General features: G+C 44.5%; 1 non-coding gene across 1 annotated transcript; it reads right to left on the minus strand.

Moving 5' to 3' along the window:
- Nucleotides 1–7,243: 7,243 nt before the first annotated feature.
- On the minus strand, nucleotides 7,244–7,315 carry TRNAA-CGC (transfer RNA alanine (anticodon CGC)). Its single transcript has one exon. It is a non-coding gene; the product is annotated as a tRNA-Ala (tRNA).
- Nucleotides 7,316–11,670: the final 4,355 nt, after the last annotated feature.

The following is an 11,670-nucleotide window of genomic DNA, read 5'->3' on the forward strand; positions in this document are numbered from 1 at the left end:
CATTGAGCCATAGCATTATCAAGCTGCTTTTATGTTGCCATATTTTGGGTTTTAATTGAAACCAAATCAATTATTGGGTACTTTTCGCTCATGGCATTCGGAAACATTGTGTTCTGCCATCTTCATTGGACTTGCTGGTCATGTATCCTCACTGTTTCAGGGCAGATAGCCACAAATATATGTACATGAAGTATTAGCAGCGCAGTAAATGAGTATTCATGAACAGCATTGTTCTCTATTTTAAGAGGTTAGGTTTTTTTTTCCTTTCATAAATCTAAATGTGTGTACTATGTGGTTAAGATTATTTGGATGGTAGCAAGTAGGGTCAGGTACAAGCTATATTAGGTTTTGGGAACAGTATACGTATGTGTATGTACAATGAAAGACTGTTGAATTGAAGACTGCTCTGTATCGATGTCATTAAAGGCACTGTTTTTCTCATCTGTAAAACATGTCATGCTTTCTTTCTGTAATTGGTCTCTTTGCAGGCTGAGAGATGTGCCCATTGAATGATGTAAATGAGAATATTTTTGCCCATTATGTTCCAAGAAACTTCCACAAAGATGTATTGCTTGAGGGGTACAATGTCAAACTGAGATTTTATTTCACGGCCGATCCATTATAACTTTCCACAGGTTGCATCTGCTTTTGAGTTTTCACATTTTGAAGGCTGACTGCTTCTATATGTGTGCGGGCCTGCTATTTCTCTGAAAAATATTTAAATCTGGGGTCCTTACCATAATGCATGTGGGGTTCAGGCACATGCAAGTATTATAGAGCAGTGAGAAGACCGGACGTTCTCCAAGCTGCGATTTCAATGTGAAGCCTGGCGATTTCTTTAAGAACAAGTTCAAGTATTAGGTATAGCCCTGTGTGAGCCATTCGGCTCTTGAATCGGGTGCAACCGCAACAAACAAAAACATGAACAAGAAAACATCTTAAAGAGGATATGTGACTAAGTGCAAACAGAAAATCCAAGAAAAGACAGCAAAAAATTGCAGAAAAAAACACCGTACACCAACGCTGTGTGCATAAATCCCAGTGGGATGCACATTTATCGACACTAATTAATACCACTGTAAAAGTGTGAAATATTATTGACAATTGATTGACAATTTCTCTTAATTATTCGTTTTTATATTTCACTGTGAAAACTTCGATCTGCTGATCCTGGTCTACTTATTCCATGGACCAGACTGTGTTCTATGGGAGACTGAGATTCTGTACCTCGGCTGCACAATTGTGGAATTCCCTTTGTCCTACAGGGAATTCGGAGTCTGTTACACTTTAAATCGCGTGGTAGTATCTGTTTTTTTACAACAGGCTTGCTTCATAACCTAAGGTTCATGTCAAGTGCTTTGAGGCATTGTGCGAATTACGCAGCAGATAAACGAATATAGTATTTTGCATATTCTTGGTTCTTTCGGTAAAGTTAAGTAGATAGAAAATAAAATAATGAAATTAAACATTTTAATAATAAAAGCCAAAAACCCACGACGTGACTGGGGCAAGATTGAGAATTGTCAGCAATATAAGCGTGAGCTGGTTGCGTTACACATCCACGTCCCCCGTACTGTGAAACTTATTTTGCCTCCCAATTGAAATGTGGAAAGTTCAATCCCAGATCGACGTTATCAGGTAATACTGTACATACCAATAATAGAGTTCTTTGCATCGGCAGCTTTTGACCGGAGTATCCTCTTCTAGCCACCCACTTCTTCCCACAGAAATATCAGAAGAGAATCGTGTGTGGGGTGTGTGTGTGTGGGGAGGTGGATCCAGTGCTTTGGCGACCTAGAATATTGCTCTGGTTATACTGGTAGGAACCTCCTGGTTACACTATCCCGCAGGGGATTATTGTGTCCGTCCGTCGTGCATCCAAAAATGGGAGGGGTGGGGCTGGGTGGAGAGGGGAGGGTGGGGAGGGGCTGGGTGGGGCTGGGTGGGGAGGGGTGGGGCTGGGTGGGGAGGGGCTGGTCACCCCGTGGTGCCCTTATAAAACTCAACGTTTAACCTACTCACGCCGGCTTGTGCCCGCCCTCACAGTCGGGCATATTTGCGGAATACACCACGCCGCCGTTGACCCTGGCCATTGACCGAGCAACCCAACGTTCCTACCAGCTCCCTCCTTAGGAATGTGTTGGATTGATTCCTGGTGATTTCAGGGTGAAATTCTGGTCGGTAATGGCCAGAGGTGGGACAAAGTCATTGTTATGCAAGTCCAAGTCGAGTCGCAAGTCATCAAATTCATGATTCGAGTCTGACTCGAGTCCAAGTCACATGACTCGAGTCCACATCTCATAGGTGGGACAAAGTCATTGTTATGCAAGTCCAAGTCGAGTCGCAAGTCATCAAATTCATGACTCGAGTCTGACTCGAGTCCAAGTCACATGACTCGAGTCCACACCTCTGGTAATGGCAGCCTGTGTTGGCTGGCGTTGCGTTTCACCGCAACTGGGTGGGGACCCAGAAATAATTTGTGGCACTCACAGCCCTTGGGGATCTTGAGTTTCCGTTAGGTATAGATTGTTATGGCTCTTGTGTGTAGTATATACACGGAGCTGGAGCATGTTGACGGCTGCATACACAACATTAAATCTTGTTTTAATGCTCCATACAACTGATACTATTTGCTTTTTTCCCCTGCTCTGAAAACAAGCGCTGTGGATTCTCGCAAGGGAACGTCAAATATGCATTGGTTGTTTATCTTGCAAACATTCAGTAAACATAACCCTGCTCAATTGGCAATTACTATTTTTGTAACCAGTTAAAGCTCACTGAGCTGTTTGTTACTTTTTCAGAGGCGACCTGGCCATACGTGATGACAGCCCATTGAAGTCGCTTTTATCATTATAGCTGTACTACCTGGCTAAGCCCGGGACTTGGATTCACCGCACCCGGCCGCCTTTGTCTCCCCAGTGGCGATGTTCACACACCACACCAGTTACTCGTTTGAGGCTGAGTCGACCTAGGGGAGGCCCAAGACCGGTTCAAATAATCGTCACCGGTGGTGGCCGTGAACAGGAATCGAACTCGGGTCGCCGGGTTCGTAGCGCGGCGTGCTACCCGCTACATTACAATGCGTTACGCTTCCACGTGCCCGGGTCACGTGACAGATTTGACGTCACAGCTCACTTGGCGTGCAAAACACGTTCCTTCGGAGTGGGCAGGTAGGAACTTGGTTGGACAGCGCGGCGTTCAGGGTGGGGGGCAGTTGGATGAGTGGGCGTGTTGACCCCCCCACCCTCCCCGACATCGTCAACCAATCGCGGCGTAGCTCGGTGTTCGGTGGGGAGGTGCATGGGTGGGCGGAATTCCGGACATGCACGACAGACAGACACATAATCCCTGGTGGGCAGTGTGGAACCTGTTGTTCCTACCTGTATAACACTCTAGGTAACTAAGACGCACACACATACACGCACACTCTGAGACTCACACTCACCCTCACACTCTCAGACTCACACACACATACACTCACCCTCAGACTCGCACACACTCACTCTCACACTCAGACTCACACACACATACACTCACTCTCACACTCTCAGACACACACACACTCTCAGACTCATACACACACTCACACCTCACACTCTCAGACTCACACACATACACTCACTCTCACACTCTCAGACTAACACACTCACACTCTCAGACTCACACACACACTCACATCTCACACTCTCAGACACACACACACATACACTCACTCTCACACTGAGACTCACACACACAAACTCACCCTCACACTCTCAGACACACACACACACTCACTATCAGACTCACACTCACACTCACACTCTCAGACTCACACACACACTCACTCTCAGACTCACACACACATACACTCACTCTCACTCTCAGACTCACATACACTCACTCTCACACTCTCAGACTCACACACACACACTCACTCTCACACACTCACACTCAAACATACACACACTCACTCTGTGTCTTACCAGAATTTTTTAGCAATTAGTAGCACCATCACCACCACAATTGCATCACCGCTACGATCAGCAATAGCATCACCGATGCCACCGCAACCACTGCCACCACCAACTTGGCAACACGTCAGCGGCACCACGTTTGCCATTCCCTGAAGGGGTTTGTCTTTTTTAACACCGTAGCCAACCTGGACATCAGAAGTTTTTCGGTGGTCACATTGCACAACAATTTGTCATTTGACTTGCTTGCGGGTTCCCGTTAACGTTCATCTTCCGTGGTGACGGAGAGGCAACCACCAACCATCGCTGGACTCCTCACAAGGTGATCACCGGCACGCTTCAGCTCCGATACATTTGAACTACCGTACTGCATCCATGTACCGGGCACCAGGAGAGTTAACAATCACTTCATTGATAATTGGTTTTTTACCCTTCTATCTGGCAATAAAACTGACACCTTTTTTACAATTAGTCATGTTTGCATAGACCACAATACCTACAGCCATAATGCAAACAAAAAACATAACTCTGATAATATATGCACTGTTTGCATTATTGTTTGCATTATGGCTGCAGGTATTGTGGTCTATGCAAACATGACTCCTTGTAAAAAAAAGTGTCAGTTTTATTGCCAGATAGAAGGGTAAAAAACCAATTCTCATATTTTTTACTGGCAAATGAGGTTCCAATGGTGTAAATCACTTCATTATTATTATGAACTCAAACCGCTCCACCTCCGCCACCATCTCCTCGGTGTTAAAAGTGTCTGACCACTGAGATTAGGACGGGCGTTATCGTTTGCGCCTGTCCTCTTCAAGGCTTCCAGCACGTGCCGATGAAATCCGTGCGTAGTGTAGTGGTAAATAGGGTTACAATTACTGTATAGGTTTATTATGCCCCTTGCACCAAGCCGTGGACCGACTGTAATAGGTTTGTCATCGCCATCACTGCACCGCCAACAGCGACAAGACCGAGTGGGAGAGCGTTTCACGGTTCGACTCCAGTGGCCGCCCTGGTCAATATCGTGTTGGCCAAACATAAATGTGCACTGTCTGCTTCGTTTAAACAAACATTCCTGTGACATCTCAACTAAGCTTTAGATTGTTTCACAAGGTAAGGCTCACGGAGCTGTATAGCTTATTTTTTAGAAGCGACCTGGCCATAAATGATAGCTCAACGAAGTGGCTTATCACGTGGAAAATGTATATCGGAAGCCACATCGATTTGACGTCCACAAATTTGCGAAGGTTGAAGAATCGCCTACAAAGGGCTCCTTTGTAATCATCGCCCCCTACTGCGAAAACTTTGAACAGGACCCTCCTGAAAAGGAGTAGGGAGACATCGGGTTTCCCCGAGTGAACAAACGCACAAACCATCAACTATCTCATTACCTTTCAATTTAAAGCTTTCGTGACTGCAGGGATTCATCTTCTTGGTTCTTTCGGTAAAGTCACGTAGAAGGGAAGTAATAAAATAATAAAAATAAAACATAATAAAACAATTCTCACGACGTTTCGGCCACAACGCAAGCAGCCGTCCTCCTCAGGTGAATCACCATCGCAGCCACGGCCATCACGACCGTCATTATACATCACCGTGAAACGCCCTGTGCATTTCATATCCAAATCGCCTCCAGTGCTGTTGCTGCTGGCGGCAATAAAAGTTGTTTAAAAGTCAAAATCTTCTTGGTTCTTTCGGTAAAGTCACGTAGAATGGAAATAATAAAATAATAAAAATAAAACATAATAAAAATAATTATTTTTATTATGTTTTATTTGTATTATTTTGTACTAAAAATAATTATTTTTTTATGTTTTATTTTTATTATTTTATTATTTCCATTCTACGTGACTTTACCGAAAGAACCAAGAAGATAAACGTAGAATGGAAATAATAAAATAATAGAAATAAACAGAATAAAAGTAATTATTTTGATTATGTTTTATTTGTATTATTTTATAATAAAAATAATTATGTTTTATGTTTTATTTGTATTTTATTATTATTTCCATTCTACGTGACTTTACCGAATGCACCAAGAAGATAAATCCCTGCAGTCACGAAAGCTTTAAATCGAAATTTAAAAGTCAAAAGTCGATATATCTTCATCCATAATACTTTGCTTAGAGACTTCTCTGTGTACATTCGGTCGGCAATGCGGACGGAGTTGATCAACTCACACAAGGTCGGTGTCGTCTCAGCCCGGGACAAACTCCTATCTTGTGTTAAACGCAATCTTGTGAGCTTCACCCACAGCTTGTGAAAAAAAAAACAACCAACGCCGTTGACTTCCTCTTAATGAAAATTGTCATCCTCTTGAGTGAGATATCATGATTTGAAGCTTTCGTGACTGCAGGAATCCATACTCTTTGGTTCTTTCGGTAAAGTCACGTGGGTAGAAGAACAATAGATCACGACGTTTCGATCGCAACGCAAGCAATCGTCATCAGGTGGGACAACCACAGCAAAAAACAAACTGCTGAAGTAGGCGTTTTTTCTTGCTGTGGTTGTCCCACGTGATGACGATTGGTCGTGTTGCGATCGAAACGTCGTGATCTATTCTTTTACCCACGTGACTTTACTGAAAGAACCAAAGAGTATGAGTTAGATATGTTCACTTTGCGCCACTGCTCCCACCTGCAAAGACATGGGCATCAATAATTGTTGTCATTAAATAACACGTTCCTTCGGAGTGGGCAGGTAGGAACTTGGTTGTACATCACATTCGTGCACGACAGAAAGCTCGCGGTCACGTGATGCACTTCAACCAATCCCGGAGCGTACGTGTTTGGGAGGGGCAATGCACGACAGACAAATAATCCCTGGTGGGCAGTGTGAAACGGTTGTTCCTACCTGTATAATTCCACTCGTTGAATTATACTTCAGCGATGAGGACTCCAGACTGATTTTCTTGTCACCCACTCCGTTCGACCACCACTCGGCAAGTCACAACACTTTTCTCTCGGCTTCCTCCACGCACTGCTCAAATTTGGAAGTCCATCCTACGGTTTCAATTCTAATAATCTTGATAATTTCCATAAATATTTTGATCTCACACTTGATGATGATTGCTTGTGTTGCAGTCGAAACGTCGTGAGAATTGTATTGTTTTATGTTTTTTTTATTATTTCCCTTCTACGTGACTTTACCGAAAGAACCAACTTTGATTGTAGTGCTGTTCATTGTTGACATGTTGGTCTTCTGGATCTGTGCTCAGCAACCATAAGGAATGAAAACAAGCCACGTATATTCCTTCGAGTAAAATTGTCCACTGGCAACATATCACCTCGTGGAGATGCCGGGGATTGAACCCGGGGCCTCACACATGCGAAGCGTGCGCTCTACCACTGAGTTACATCCCCATGGTGGTTCTACCTGGGCGCAGTTCCACCTCGATACGGGGTGAAACTTCGTCATCAGCTTCCTAAATTAGGAATAGCAATGTTGCTTGGTCAAGTTGTCATCTTATATGTGCGTTATTATAATACTGCATTTTTTCGCTACAAACTATCAAGGGCAGAACGTTGCCTATTAGCTCTGATCGCAGTGGTTTATAGGCTGCTAGGCTATTTTGGAGAGACATGAACACCTCCAAAGTTATTGGGGCACATTTATACTTTCCACCAAGCTTGGAGTTAAATCAACATTCCAGCAACTTCCGTGAATCAATTTTAAAAAAATTGCATCGCCACACTTAAAGAAGGTGCAAAAACATGTATTTAGTCATTTTATGAGTCAATAAAACAATGTTTTATTTATTATTATTTTATTATTTCCCTTCTACGTGACTTTACCGAAAGAACCAAGAATATGAATCCTCGCAGTCACGAAAGCTTTAAATCGAAATTTGGTAGCCTTGTTATGAGTTTCCAGCAAAGAAGCATTATCCAAATCTGTTAGGTCTGGAGAACAATTTATTCACCTTCATCGAGTTATACAGACTTTAGACATTTAATGGAGGCTTCGAACAACCGCTTGTCTTTCGATTTAAAGCTTTCGTGACTGCAGGGATTCATCTTCTTGGTTCTTTCGGTAAAGTCACGTAGAATGAAAATAATAAAATAATAATAAAAAACATTATAAAATAATTCTCACGACGTTTCGGCCACAACGCAAGCAGCCGTCCTCAGGTGGAGAACAGGTCTGTCGAGAAGACAGACTTTACCGAAAGAACCAAGAAGATGAACCGCTTGTCTCTGAATGAATGGCCCATTCCGAGTGTGCGATCGATCATTGCACGGGGGGGCTGACATGTTCGAACCAGTTGAACAGCACCCACCACCTGCCTCTCCCACCGCGCCACCTTGCCGTGAGCCATTCGTTGCGTGAGCCACAACTGAGTGAAGAGGACTGGGGGCTTGCGGTCCGACCCACAAGGCAATTGGGCTAATCCCATATCTGCATTTCCCATAAACATGCTAAATTCCTCTGTTGATATGCAAATTCCGTTGTCAAGGCGCCCTTCCTCCCCTAACCCAGCTTAAATATACGCTGCCAAGCTTGGTGGTGCCCATTCAGACGCTGTCTTTCCGGCAGACCTGTTCTTCACCTGAGGACGGCTGCTTGCGTTGTGGCCGAAACGTCGTGAGAATTATTTTATTATGTTTTATTTTTATTATTTCCCTTCTACGTGACTTTACCGAAAGAACCAAGAAGATGAATTGGGCAACAGTCAAGGGCTACGTCTCCCAAGACCCGCATGCGATAACCACCTACATATACCATCAGAAGACTGCGCAGGATACTCGTTTTTTTTGTTGATACATATTATTCGCAAGCCTTTTTGGCTGTAGTTAGCAGGCAGCACGGATCAGTTACATTCACAATGGGGAAATTATATTCTGCCATACACAATATATATAGGGCATTGCAGCAAAATAATAAATTATTGTACTATACTTCTGTGCTCTCTCATATGGCTCTCATCTTCACCAACTCGCACTGATCAGCGTGTGGTCCAATAATACTCGCGACCAGCACGGCATGAGGGTGGCCCTTATCAATAACTGTCGTGGCAACAAGTAGAACATGGGGCGATGTACATTCAGTCACACCGGCGGAACACGTTGACACATTTGCAGTGGCGCTATCTCAGCCGCGTGCTGCGGAGGGAGATGTTATACACGACCTCGCGGAGCGAAGAGCTCCACCACGATATCTGTCACCCGCAACGAGGCGAGATCTCCATCGCGTTCGCATGCAAACAGCTTTGGGTCTCAACCTGCACGAGCGGACCTGGCCTGCTACTCATCACTCTCACTGCACCCCCCACCACCCTTCTCCCAGTGTCGGATTCTCCTCGTAGCAAAAGTCGCTCCATATGTAGCTACGTGTCCCACACTTTCAAGGGCCCCCAGCTAAATGCTTTCAAGCTATCAAGAACTATCAATTCCGGTTCAGTAATTCTGCACTTGCTCTATTACTATAGTACTATACCGCCTTCGACTTTTATGAACGACTGGGCGTTTAAGGTTAGCGATTTGTCGTATTATCTGGCTGTATAGCTAATGAAAAAATACAATTACTATGCAAGTTAAAATGTTGTGTTTTAATATATATATTTTAGGGCCCCTTGATAACAGATACCACGCGGCCCAGCACTAGTTGAATCCGTCACTGCTCTCCCTACCCCAGCACGCCTCTGCAGCTCTTTGAAAATCAGTGAATTTGTTGCAGAGGAACACCGCCCTCACTCAGCTCGCACTGCCGTGCCCACGCAATGAGAGACCGTCCTGTGTCCCAGCAGCTCCCTGTAGCCCCCCGGGGCCACAGACCGGTTATGCGAGACATGCCCGTTCACAACCCACATGCCGTGGGTTATTGATGGTGGGGGGGGGGCATCGCCTATGCCCGACAAAAGCCAGTCTGTCCAATTTGACGTTGCTTCCAAATGTGGTGGTGGTGGTAAAGCGCACTGCGCTACAAACCCGGTTGACCCTCGTTCGATTCGCTCTCACGACCTATAACTGTCTTCTTGGTTCTTTCGGTAAATATTCTTAGGTTTTTTTCGGTAAAGTCACGTAGGTAAAAATTTGAAATTAATAAAAGTAAATATTTAATATATTTTTTATTTTACTTTTTTTTTATTTATTTTTTACCTACGTGACTTTACCGAAAAAACCTAAGAATATGAATCCTTGCAGTCACGAAAGCTTCAAATCTATCTTTCGGTAAAGTCACGTAGAAGGGAAATAATAAAAAAATAAAACATAATAAAATAATTCTCACGACGTTTCGGCCACAACGCAAGCAGCCGTCCTCAGGTGAAGAACAGGTCTGTCGGAAAGACAGCGTCATTCAAACGTCGTGAGAATTATTTTATTGTTTATTTTATTATTTTATTATTTCCCTTCTACGTGACTTTACCGAAAGAACCAAGAAGATGAATCCCTGCAGTCACGAAAGCTTTAAATCGAGACCTATAACTGGTGAAAAAAAAATGTGAACCGGTCCTGGGCCTCCGCTAGGTTGACTCAGCCTTAAATGAGTAGCTGGAGTGGTGGACAAGCATCAGGCGGCCGGGCGTCGGTGCTGGCCACCCATCTCCTCCCGTGTGCCATGCCAGCCCTTCGTAGGTGCTCGCGAACAGCACTTGCCCCAAACAGTCTGTTAAGGCTATACGGAGGGAGGGGCGGAATATTTACCAAATTTGTTCAGGGTATGTGTTAAACAAATTAAAATGCATAAGGAATATGGGATTCTGTCGGGGAGAACCCAACGGCTCTCCCCTCCCACTTCGTGTGGCTCAATGGGGTTTTATTTTTCGGTACGCGACGTTGTTAACACGACGTCCTGCCAAAGGAACAGCTGCTACGGACACAAACACCCACGCTACTTTAACACGTACCAGGCTTTCGCGACCAATATAATTCATAATAAACGTTTTTGGGGTGAGATCGCGTTATTTATAAATGTGTCGTAACCCTCCACCACCCGACACGGCCAAACAGTAAAACATGTGTCACGTTTACAAAAGTTCACTACTTTAGCCCACCGGTGTGTTGAAGAGTGATTCAACATCATTTACAATTTTGATTTAAAGCTTTCGTGACTGCAGGGATTCATATTCTTGGTTCTTTCAGTAAAGTCCCTTCTACGTGACTTTACCGAAATAACCAAGAAAATAATTTACAATTTTTGAGTACGACGTGTCGCTGGTAATTACATGATGATGCTGGATGTAATTACCAGCGAAACGTCGTACTACTCAAAAATTGTAAATGATGTTGCACCACTCTTCAACACACCGGTAGCCGTGTCGGGTGGTGGAGGGTTACGACACATTTAACACGTTTCTTCGGAGTGGGCAGGTAGGAACTTGGTTGGACAGCGCATTCGTGCACGACAAACAGACAAATAATCCCTGGTGGGCAGTGTGGAACCTGTTGTTCCTACCTCTATAAGTGTAGTGTGTAGGTTAAACGTTGAGTTTTATAAAGGCACCACGGGGTGACCAACCCCTCCCCACCCAGCCTCACTCCTCCCACCCCCAACCCAGCCCCACCCTCCCTACGCAGCCCCTCCCCACCCTGCCCCTCCCCACCTAGCCCCACCCAGCCCCCACCCTCCCCTCCCCATATGCACGACAGACAGACAAATCAGTCCCTCCAGAAAAACGTGGAGTTTTTTGGTGATTGTTGCGGGCAAAAATCGTTGATTATGCGGCACGTTTTCTTAAAAAATGCGATGGAATATGCGGGATATTTATGCAATTTTA

Source organism: Lampetra planeri, chromosome 2, assembly GCF_965212315.1.
Source record: "Lampetra planeri chromosome 2, kcLamPlan1.2.h2, whole genome shotgun sequence".
NCBI classification, from domain to species: Eukaryota; Metazoa; Chordata; class Hyperoartia; order Petromyzontiformes; family Petromyzontidae; genus Lampetra; species Lampetra planeri.